At 40.7% G+C, this 11,973-nt stretch overlaps 1 pseudogene; it reads left to right on the top strand.

The window, feature by feature from the left end:
- Positions 1-6,751: 6,751 nt before the first annotated feature.
- LOC100930558 lies at positions 6,752-8,869 on the top strand (annotated as a pseudogene).
- Positions 8,870-11,973: the final 3,104 nt, after the last annotated feature.

Genomic DNA, 11,973 nt, shown 5'->3' with positions numbered 1-11,973 from the left:
AGGAAAGGAAGGAGAACTTGAGATCTTACAAAAGTGAATATTGAATATTGAAAATAATCTTTAAAATGCACGTGTTTAACCTATATTGGATTGCTTGCTATCTTGGGTGGAAGAAGAAGGGGAGAAAAGGAAAAAAATTTGGAACATAGGGTTTTGCAGGGGTGAGTGTTGAAAACTATCTTTGAATGTATTTGGAGAAATAAAACATAATTAAATGTAAAAAAGAAAACTATCTTTACAGGTAATTGGGAAAAATACTATCAAGTGAAAAAAGAGAAGCATTTATTTTTACTTAAAGATAAGTAAATCAAGATTCAGACCAATTCCAATGATCTTGTGATGAAGAGAGCCATCTACACCCAGAGAAAGGACTGTAGGAACCCAGTGTGGTTCACAGCATAGCAGTTTCACTTTTTTGTTGTTTGCATTTTATTTTCTTTCTCTGGTTTGATTGGATTTTTCTTGTGCAGCAAGATTTAACATATATTTTTACCATGTTTAACATATATTAGACTACTTGCCATCTAGGCTGGGAGGAGGTGGGAAGAGGGAGGGAAATTGGAACACAAGGTTTTGCAAGAGTTAATGTCAAAGAATTATCCATGGAAATGTTTTGAAAAATAAAGAGCTTTAAAAAAAAAAAAGATAAGTAAATCAAGTATTTATTAAGTATCTACCTTGTGCCTGGCACTATGCTAAATGCTAAGAATATATATAAAAAAAGAAGAAAACAGATCCTTCCCTCATAGAGCTTATATTCTAATGGGGGAAGGTGATGTGTACATATATAGGTATATATAAATAAAACACCCAACTACAAACATATCTTTGTGGCTACATATAGGGACATATACATATGTGTATGTGTATATGGGGAGGCTGCTAGCACACGGGGGTGTCCTGAGGCCCTTTATAGTTTGAACTGAGTCTTTAAATGAGCGGGTGATCTATAAAGGAGAGGCAAGGAGAAAGGGTATTCTGGGCATGGAGGACAGCCGGTACAGAGCAGGAAGACAGGGGACGGAGCTTGGGGTCCAGGTGGGCTAGACCAGATCAGGGAGTGCACAGACTAAGTATAGGACCAGAAGGACGCCGAGGGACCGCGGCAGTATATTTAACCTGGTGGTAATAGGGAGCCACTGACACTTAATGGGGACACTTTGGGAAAAGGCAAAGTGAGCCAGGGAGAGGGAGAGCGCTGCCAACGGGGGGCCTCGGGGAAGAGCTCCCGGGGAAGGCTCCCGCGCAGGGGGCTGGGGAGCCCGACCAGGAGCGCGGGGGGCCGGAGCAGGAGCCCGGTTCGGGGCCCCGGTCTGCGCCGAGAGCACGGGGGGCTCCGTCTGTCCCCCGAGCATCCCCTCCCAGTGCGGGCTTCTCCTGCAACGCTAAGATGGCTGGAGTCCCTCAGTGACCGGACCAACGCTCTTTCCCCTTCTCTCCTAGGAGGGCCCCTCCTGGGCAGAGTGACGAGAAGGGCCGCACTCTGAGTTGCCCGAGCAGCTGCAGATGCTTCAGGATGCAGGCTCCGCCCCTGTGCAGGATCTGGTTCAAGTCTTGCCCTCCCTTCCCGGGCGGGAGGGATCCCGGGCAGCCCCATTACAGGTGGAGGGCGGCAGCGCCACCTCGTGGCTGCGGGCCTGGGTGGGGGAAGGGCGAGAGGAGCATCTTGCTCCCTCCTGGGCGTGTTTTCTGTCCACCTGAGTGGGTCCCAAGTGACCGCGCGCACCGGGGTCCCAGCAGCTGGGACCCCACCGGGGCAGCTGGACTAGAAGGAACGCTGAGCCCCGAGCCAGGCCTTGGCCCCCTAGCCAGAGCAGGTTTGACTCTTAGTCAGCCGACAGGCATTTATGAGATGCCTACTGTGTGCCGGACGCCGGTGCACAAACGTGAGCAGCCTCAAGGGGCTTCTGTTCTACTCGGCGGGAGAGAGGCTCACAGACATGACACACACGCAGAATTATGGGAGACCATGAGAGGATTCAGGGCAAACGCCTACGGACGTGGGGATGGAAGCGCCGTCCGCCTCCAGGGAGAACCGCATTTTCACCCCTTTTTTCTTGCTGTGATTGCTTGTTTTTTTCTCTCCCTCATGTTTTCCCCCTTTTGATTTGATTTTTCTGTGTAGCACGACCAGTATGGAAATGTTTAGAAGAATTGCACATGTTTCACCTGTTTCAGATTGCTTGACGTCTTGGGAGGGGAAGGAGGAGAGGGAGGGAGAAAAATTTAGAACACAAGATTCTGCAAAGGTGAATGCTGAAAATTATGTGCATATATTTGGAAAAATAAAATACTTTTAAAAATAAAATAAAATTTAAAAAATTATTTGAGAGGGGGAACATTAACAAGAAAGAGTAATAGGGGAGACCCTGCAGGAAGTGATGCTTAAAACCTTGAAGGAAGTATGGGATCCAGGAAGCAGAATTGAGGAGATAAAGGATTCCAGGCCTGGGGGCTGCAATGCAATCTGTAGAAGGAGCTATTTTAAAATTCGCTTTTCTGTCACAATGTGCCTTGGACATAGTAGGAGCTTAATAAATGCTTGCACAATGCCTTATACCTAGAAGGTTCTTAATAAATACTTGATGGATTGAATTGAATCAGAGTTTGCACAGAATGAGGGGCAATAGAGCCCTTACAGTTTCTGAATCCTAATTTCATGAATCTGATTTCTCAGGAGGCTCATGAATCTAACTGGCATTTACAGCATAACTTGGCTCTGACAAGTGTGGGCACCTGCCTTTATTCCAGCAGTAGTACATGCAGTTTCACAGTGATGATTCATAAATGACCATGTTAAAGCATTACGGTCACGAGGAGGTGAGAATGACCTGCATCCAGAGATCTGTAAACACGCACACATCTGCAGCTCGGGGTGAGTCATAGCTGAAAGAGAACTCCATGCATTCTGACCTTCGTGGGTGGCTGGCTATTTAATCGACAGATAAGGAGCAGTCCAGTGCTACCCAGAGGGGCAATGCTAAAATCCAGGTCCCTTTGTAAAGGGATCTCATGAATGTTTGAAGATACATGAGCATGCTGAACAAGCCAGAATACTAATGCAGTGTAAATTATGTGTTACAGTCTATAAATGCTGCAGGAGTTCCAAGGAGAGGGAGATCAGGGAGAGCTTGGGTAGTCAGGAAAGTGGCTCTTGAAGCTGGGCAGGATTTGCTTGGGTGGGGGAGAGGAAAGAAGAATTAATCTCTTTAAGGCTGGCCATTGCTACCCTGGGCTGAGGATAGGGGAAGCATTCAGGAAATGCTTACTGATGATTTAAATAATGACTGCCAGGATCCAGAATCACTGGTTTCTGGAAATAGGTAGTTTCAGGGGTGACTCTAAGAACCAACACTTTCCCCTGTTTTCTTTCTGATGCTGCTGGAATCTGGGGCTAGAACAACCCACTGTACAGGGCCATTCACACTTGATGTGCCTTTGGGAGAAAGAACAGATCAGAGGGGCTTTTTCTCATTTGCCTCCCCTTGGCTCACGGCTTACCCTGCGTCTGCAGTGAATCACTATCCATAGTATCCACGAAGGCTTTCTTGTCAGCTTCCTAACGTCCCAGAAGGGAAAGTGAGTTATTGGAGGTCGAATGGCAAGGCGTCCCCTCCAAGGCACTATCAGAGCAAAAACGTGAATGGGGCAATGGTGGTGGTGAATCAGAGAAGGGACGCCTCTCAGTACTGGTTTCAGGCCACATGATAGAGGCTGGAGGGTCAAAGTCTGAACCACATCAGAGGCTCCACTGGGGGGATGCAGAAAGTCAGATCCAGAACTGGCTGCAGTGACTTGGGGGAGGATAGTCCCTGGGACTCCAAGGAGACTGGGACAGAGAGTCTGCTGAGCTGAGAATTGAGGGTTTTTTCTAGGAGCTGTGGTAGGGGCTGGAATGACAGTATCAGACCACTCCAGATGAGCCAGCAGGGATGGAAATCTCAGCCATGGACTCTCATGGGGTCAGTTTCATGAGTCAAATAAACTCTGGCTGGTTAAGGAAGGAGCTGGACACTATTTTAGAGTCGATGTTTGGAAAGTGACCAGGGGATTAGGGTGTGGGGAGCAGGAAAAGCTAGGCCTTAAGCCAGGAATGAGAGAGTCAGGGGTGGGGGGTGGAGGTGGAGACCAGAGCCAGGGACATTGGTGAGGAGTGGATGGCTAAGACAGGAGTTAAGGCTTATGCTGAGGGCAGAGATTAGTGGTTATAATGCTTAGTATAGTGCCCCGCACATAGGAGACATTTAGCAAATGTTTATTGATGGACTAAATAACAATAGCTCATGTATCAATCAACCAATAAGCCTAAAGACACTGTGTATGGTACATTGTGAAAAAAAACACTTGATTTAGAAACAGGGAATCTTGATTTAAATTTTGTCTCTCTGTCACTCTCTATCTTAGGGCTCAAAAGATAATCACAGTTTCTCAGGGATTTAATTCCCCTTTTCTAAAACAAGGGAGTTGTACTACAGAGATCCTTTAACACCCCTCCTGCACAAATTCTACCTTGCTATGATCCTTGGCATTTTAAAAGAGCTTCCTATGTACCAAGCACATTGCTCATAATAAATGGAGCTGATTTCTTTAGTGGAATGGGAGGCAGCAGCATCTACTGGGGGAGGATAAGGGTCGTGAGGAGGGAGAAGGTTTGAAATAGTTGTTAAGGGGAGTGGAATAGAGAATCAATCAGGGAAGAATAAATTTAATTCCACTCAAACAGTAATTATTAAATGCCAGGAACTGTGTGAAGCATTAGGAATACAAAGACAAAAATTAAATGCTCCCTTCCCTTAAGGAGTTTGCATTTGTCATGTGTTTGAATTTGGTCCTGCTCTCTCAGATCCAGGCCTAATACAAATTACCCCACCCTCTAGGGTTCTCTGGTACCCTAAGGGAATTGGGCTGTCTCTTGTTGCTGTGATAATTTTAAGCCCCCATTGGCTGTTTCCCTCTCATTTCTCCTCCTGTAGTTTACACTCCAGTTACCAGATTGCTTTTGCAAAAGAATATTTAAAAGATATAGCAACAATAAATGTACATTTTCCCCAGTAAGTCAGGAGGCACAACCCCCTTTATACCATCTTGTTCTTTGGATTTGAGGGTAGGGTAGAAATTAGTTTCATAATTTAGCTCAATTTACATAGCATTGGTCCCATCAAATTCATGGTCAGGTGCTAGATTATATTTCCCTTGGGCTGTAGGTCTCTTATGAACATTACTTCTTGTCCCCCAGGGCATCAGTCCTGTTCTTTAAGAGATATCTGGTCCAGGCTCTCAGTCCTGGCTTCCTGTGGCTTGTTCTCCTGACCCCTGGAAATTTCTGAGATCAGAGAATATACTCTCTGGTCACCAAGTTCTCACTGAAGAGATGTTAGTGAAGAGCCTTCCTCCATATGTGGTTAGCAGATCTGAAACAATTATGAAATGCCTCTACTTGGTCCAGTCTCTCCAAGATACCTTTCTTACATCTCATTATGATTCTTCCCAGCGTCATTCATATGAAGACACAATCATAGCAAACTGATGGTATCTAAAATGTTTGTCAGACTGCCATTACATATTCTATTAGGGAATCAAGTTAAGATAAATAAATAAGCATTTATTAAGCACCTATTATGTGCCAGGTTCTGTACTAAGCACTGGACATACCAAAAAACACACAAAAAGGGAAACCAAAAGAAAAAAGGCCCCACTTTTTTGGAACTTTGTTTAATGGAGGAAACAACATAAGAAACTATGTACAAATAATATATATATATGGGATAAATTAGAGATAATCAACAAAAGAAAGAAACTAGCATTAAGAGGACTGGGTAAGGATTTTTTTTTTCTTAATAGTATATTATTTTTCCAGGTACATGTAAAGATAATTTTCTTTTTTTCTTCTTGATAGTATTTTATTTTTCCAAAATGAATGTTGAAAACTATCTTTATATATATTTCAAAAAATACATGTAAAGATAGTTTTCAACATTTTTTATAAGACATTGTGTTCCAAATTTTCTCTCTCCATCCCTTACTTCCCTCCCTCCCCTAGACAGCAAGCAATCTGATATAATCAGCACTCATTTTTTTGAATTTTGAATTCCAAATTTTTTCTCCCTCCCTTTCTTACCTCTCCCCTTCCCAAAACAGATGCAGTCTGATATAGATTATACATGTACAATAATTTTAAACACATTTCCATATTAGTTATGTTGTAAAAAGAAAATCGGAACAAAAGGGGAAAACAATGAGAGAAAAAGCAAACAAAAAAAATGGTGAAAATGGTATGGTTCAATCTGCAATATGAATATAGATGGCATTTTCTATTCCAAGTCTTCTGGAGTTGTCTTGGATCACTATATTGCTGAGAAGAGCTGAGTCTATCATAGTTGATCAGCACAATTTTGTTGTTACTGTTTAACATGTTCTCCTGGTTCTGCTCACTTCACTCAGCATTGGTTCATATAAGTCTTTCCAGGCTTTTCTGAAATCAACCTGCTTATCATTTCTTATAGAATGATAATATTCCATTAGAGTTTGAATTAGGTTTGGAAGTCAGGGTTTAGGAGTTGTAAGAATTAGACATGGGAATAAAATGATTCATACATTCATATATCATAACTTATTCAATCATTTCCTAACTAATAGGCATCCATTCAATTTCTGCTTCTTGCCATTACAAAAAAAAAAAAAAAAAAAAAAGAACTGCTACAAATTTTTTGCACACATGGGTCTTTCCCCCCACCCCACCCACACCCCTGAATAAGGATTCTTAAAGGAAGTAAGATTTTAGCTGGGACTTGAAGGAAGCCAGAGGAGCCAAGTATTGGACATGAGAAGGGAGAGCCTTCCAGGTGACAATGCCTTGTTTTATTTAAGGAAAAAACAAGGAGACCAGTTTCCCTAAATGACAGATGGCCCCTGTATGGAAGAAGAATAAGGTACAAGAAAACTAAAAGGTAAAATTATGAAGGAATTTAAAAAGCAGAGGATTTTATATTAATCCAGAAAGTGGTAGGAAACCAGTGTAGTTTATTGAATAGGTGACTGGCTTAGGTAGAAATCAATTTGACCAATGGAGTGGTAGTTAGACTGGAGTTAGTAGAGACTTGAAGCAGGCAGAATAACCAGTAGGCTGGTGGTACAATAGTCTAAGCCTGAGATGATAAAGGCCTGTGCCAAGGTGAAGTTTCTACTGTCAAAGAGAATGGACAAGACTTGGCAAAGAATTGATTGAGGAGGGTGAAAAAGAGTGAGGAGAGATTGATGGCACCTTAGTGGTGAATCTGGGGGCCTGGGAGAAAGCGTAATAGAGAAGGCAGGAAAAAGGGATGATTTGGGGAAAAGATAATTAGTTCAATTTTGGACATATTGGATTTAAGATGTCTGTGGGACGTTCATTTTGAGATATCAACTAGGTGTATTGGAGTCTGGAGGTTAGGAGAAGAGTTGGGGCTGGAAAAGTAGATCTGAGAATCATCAGAATAGGGAAGATAATTGAATTCATGTGATTTCAAGGGATCATCAAGTTAAACTGGGTAGAGGGAGAAAAGAAGCCCTGGAAGACACTCATAGTTAAGAGACAAGGCCTGAATAAAGATCCAGCAAAGGAGACTGTAAAGAAGCAGCCATACCTATACTAGAAGAATAGGATAAAGTAGAGTCAAAAAAATCTAAAGAGAAGAGAAAATTATAGAGAAAAAAGGTGATCAATAGTGTCCATGGCGACAGAAAGGTCAAAAGGGATGAGGATTAAGAAATGGCCATTAGATGTGGCAACTAAGAGACCATTTGTGATTTGGGAGAGAGTAGTTTCAGTTGAATGATGAGGTCGGAAGCCAGGCTGTAGAGAGCTAAGAGATTCAGAGGGCCATTCTCCTGCCCAGAGGCTGCAAACATCCCTGTCCATCCATTCTGCCATCACCATTCGCTCCAGGCATGGAATGCTCCAACATGGATAGAAATGAGCTGGTACAAAAGGCCAAATTGGCTGCACAGACAGCTATATAATGAGATGGCAGCCTGCAAGAATTCTGTAACTGAGATAGGAGTTAAGTTAGTCAATGAGGAGGGGAATCTTTTCTTTGTTGTTTACAAAAATGTTGTAGGTCATCTTAGAGGCTCATTTCAAATATTGAGCAAAAGATAAAAGGTGCTGAAAAAAAAACCTCAGCAGATGACTTGAGAATACAAAAAGAAAATTGAGATTGAGCTGAAAAATATTAGCAATGATGTACTGATTCTACTGTGATGTACTCTATAGGAAAAATTTGATTCCTAATGTCTCACAAGCAGAAAGCAAAATTTTCTATTTGAAATTAAGAGACTGGGGGCAGCTAGGTGGTGCAGTGGATAGAGCACCAGCTCTGAAGGCAGGAAGACCTGAGTTCAAATCTGACCTCAGATATTTAATACTTCCTGGCTGTGTGACCCTGGGCAAGTCACTTAACCCTAATTACTTCAGGAGAAAAAAAAGAAAATTTAAAAAGAACATTACTTTTATTTGGCCAAGGTTGCTGCTTATGATGACAAGAAAAGGAATGTGGACCAATCACAACAAGCTTATCAAAAAACATTTGAAATAAGCAAAAAAGAGATGGCCACCAACACATCCTACAAGACCGGGCCTAGCCCTGAACTTCTCTCTGTGTTTTTTTTTTTTTTTTGGTGAGATTTTGAGCTATCTAGAGAAAGCTTATTCCTTTTCAAAGACAGTCTTTGATGAAGCCATCGGTGAACATGATATGTTAAGGGAAGAATTGTGCAGACAGCTCACAGTTGCTGAGAGACAACTTGACATGGTGGAAACCAGACTCCCAAGGAGATGAAACTGGGATAGGAGAGAGAAAGGAGAGAATTTAACCAGTCTCCTAACGTTGGTCGGCCTCATTCTAAACTTTGCACAGTAGGACCATTTGTCATCCATGCTGCTTACAATTTATGACAAGTTTATGTTATTTCTGTTTGGGTTTCTATATTTCCCACGTAATTTTTTTTAATATTTACTATTAGAGGAATAAAGACAATTAACATTTGGGGAGTTATCTGTTTTCATCTGAGAGGGCCAATATGGGGATAATAAGAGGGAAGTTGGACTAGACAGCTTTGAAGGTCACATTCAGTTCTAGATCTATGATCCTTTAGTTCCCAGAGCTGAAGCCCCAATTACAACTTTCTTGCCCATCCCAGAAAGCAGATGAAGAGGAAGGGGATTGTTATCTATGTCACGAGGGTTAAATCTAATCTTCTGAGCCCACTGACATAAGGGTTTCCAAAGAGCAATTGGTGGTTAATCATGGGTGCATATATATCACCTAAAAGTACCAGAATGATATTTCTTGCTCTGGAATAAAGGTCATACCTAGATTATTTTTAGCAACTATCACCTCAACAGCGTCCCCCCCTCCCTCCTGCTTCATAGAGGGAGCTTGCTTCTGCCAACACACAGGTATAGCTGGTACAGTGGATAAAATCAGGAGACAGTAGTCAGGAGGATCCAAGCTAAAATCTAACCTCAGATACTAGCTGTGTGACCCTGGTCAAGTCACTTAACCCTAATTACTTCCCCAAATGAAACAAACTATTCATGTATGGTCAATGCATGTTTTCTGCACAGAGCTTGGAGATATTATCCCCCCTCCCCCCAGAAGATCTAGCTAGAACTGTTCCTAGGTGTGAATTCAGTGAGGTGGGATGGGAGATAAAGCACAGAAGATAGTCTGCCTACATTTGACTGTATTTTCTAGAGGAAAAGGGGTTACTCTATCCCAGACAGATCAGTTCTTTTCTCGGGATGTAGTTGATGACTTCTAACCCTTTAACTCTTGGGAAAGGAGACCCAGGGGTGGTGCAATGAGTCAAAAGGATCAACAGGGTAGCATGAAATATAAGTAGAGGAGACTAGAGCCTCCACATTGCTTCTCTGCCATATTTGCACCATGTCTATGCTCCCCTTTCTCTTCCAACTTTCCTTTATGTGCTTTTTTCCCATTAGGATATAAGTTCCTTGAGGGCAAGAACTGTCTTGCTTGTTAGTATATTTGTATTTCCAATGTTTAGCACAACACCTGATATATAGTAACAGTTTAATAAATGCCTTATCCATCTTTGTGTTCTGGACCTGGTAGCATTTCTTCAGTTATACCGTACATTAAAACATTGCTAGACCCTCCGATAATAAAACTGGAAGAAATCTTAGAGAGATTATTCAGTCCAACCTCTGTATTTTACATATGAAGAAATATATGAAGAACAATAGTGCATTTTAAATGGCTTTTTATGGTTGAAAAAACATATTCCTCATAGCCAACCCTGGAAAAACGGAGGCTCAGAGAAAGAAGTTAAATGATTTGTCCATGATCACATATATGGTTAACGATTGGTACAGCCTAGAGATCTCCAAATCCCCAGTTCTCATGCCTTTTCAATTCAATTCAACATATTTACTTTAAAGGTCTCTAATGCAGTGTTGGAGAATTATGAATTGATCTAACCATTCTGAAGAGCAATTTGGAACTATGCCCAAACTGTACATAACCTTTGATCCAGCAATATCACTGCTTAGGTCTGTATCCCAAAGAGATTTTTTTTTAAAAAAGGAAAGTACCTATATATACAAAAATATGTATTGAAGTTCTTTTTTTGTGGTGACAAAGAATTGGAAATTGAGGGAATTTCCATCAATTGGGAATGACTGAATAAGTTGTGATATATGATTATGTGCTATAAGAAATGAGTAGGATGCTTTTTAGAAAAACCTGGAAAGACTTACACAACCTGATGAATATTGAAATGAGCAGAACCAGAAGAACATCATACTTCTTTCTCTTATTTTGAGAAAAATAAGTAAAGAAAAACTGTACCATGATCAATTGTGAATCACTTAGCTATGCTAGAGATACAAAGAACCAAGACAATTCTGAAGAATTTATGATGGAAAATTTTATATACCTCAGAAAAAGAACTGATATTCTGAATGGAGATCAAACATAGCATTATTTTACTGTTTTCTTTTTCTTTTCTTTTTTTTTGCTGTGTTTTCCTTTACAACATGACTAACATAGAAAAATGTTTTTCATGACTGCACATGTATAACCTTTATCGAATTGTTTACCTTTTCAATGATGGAGAAGAGGAGGAAGTATGGGAAAGAATCTGAAACTCAAAATTGTAAAAACAAAAACAAAACAAAGGTTAAAAGTTGAATTTATATATAATTGAGAAAAATAAAATATTAATTTTTAAAAAGAATGTAAGCTCCTTGAGACCAGGAATTATCTTTCTTTTTGATTATACTTATGTCCCTAGCACTTAGGACCTGGCACATAGTGAATGGTTAATAAATGTTTTTCGACTGATAAAAAATTACATGTGTGTATATATATATATATATATGTAATCTACAAGGTAGATACTACATATATATGTATATATGTAGTATCTACCTTGTCCAAAGCACTATGCTAGATAGTAGGATTATATAGAAAAATATAAATCCTATCCTCAAGGATCTTAATTCTACTGGAGAAAAAACCAATATGTGCACAGAAATGCATAATGTAAATTGGGGCAAAAGAATAATCAAACAAAATGGTGTAGGAATACTTGAAGAGAGAGAGAGCAACAACAGCTTTAAGTGTCAGAGAATGCTTTGGGCTCAGTTAAATTTTAAAGTAAGCAGTGGAGAAGGCAAATAGGATCCACAGATAATGAGAAACCTTTTTTAAAAATTACATTTGGGGATTTTTACATTACCTTCATTTCTGAATATATTCTTGCCTTCATCCCTCCACAGTTTTTCCTTGTAACAAAGATTTTAAAAAATAGTTAGGCAAAAACCAATCACATATTCAAGGCATCTGAAAGTGCATTCAACATTACATACCCATAGTCCCCCACACCTCCCCCCACACTCTCAGACGAAATTTAGTAGGGGATTGGCATGAGTGGAAAGGGAGCCATCCTTTAATTTGTATTTTTACAGAA

Source organism: Sarcophilus harrisii, chromosome 2 (genome assembly GCF_902635505.1).
Source record: "Sarcophilus harrisii chromosome 2, mSarHar1.11, whole genome shotgun sequence".
Classification (NCBI taxonomy): Eukaryota; Metazoa; Chordata; class Mammalia; order Dasyuromorphia; family Dasyuridae; genus Sarcophilus; species Sarcophilus harrisii.
The sequence above is the reverse complement of the archived record's forward strand: the minus strand, read 5'-3'. Positions and strand labels throughout refer to the sequence as shown.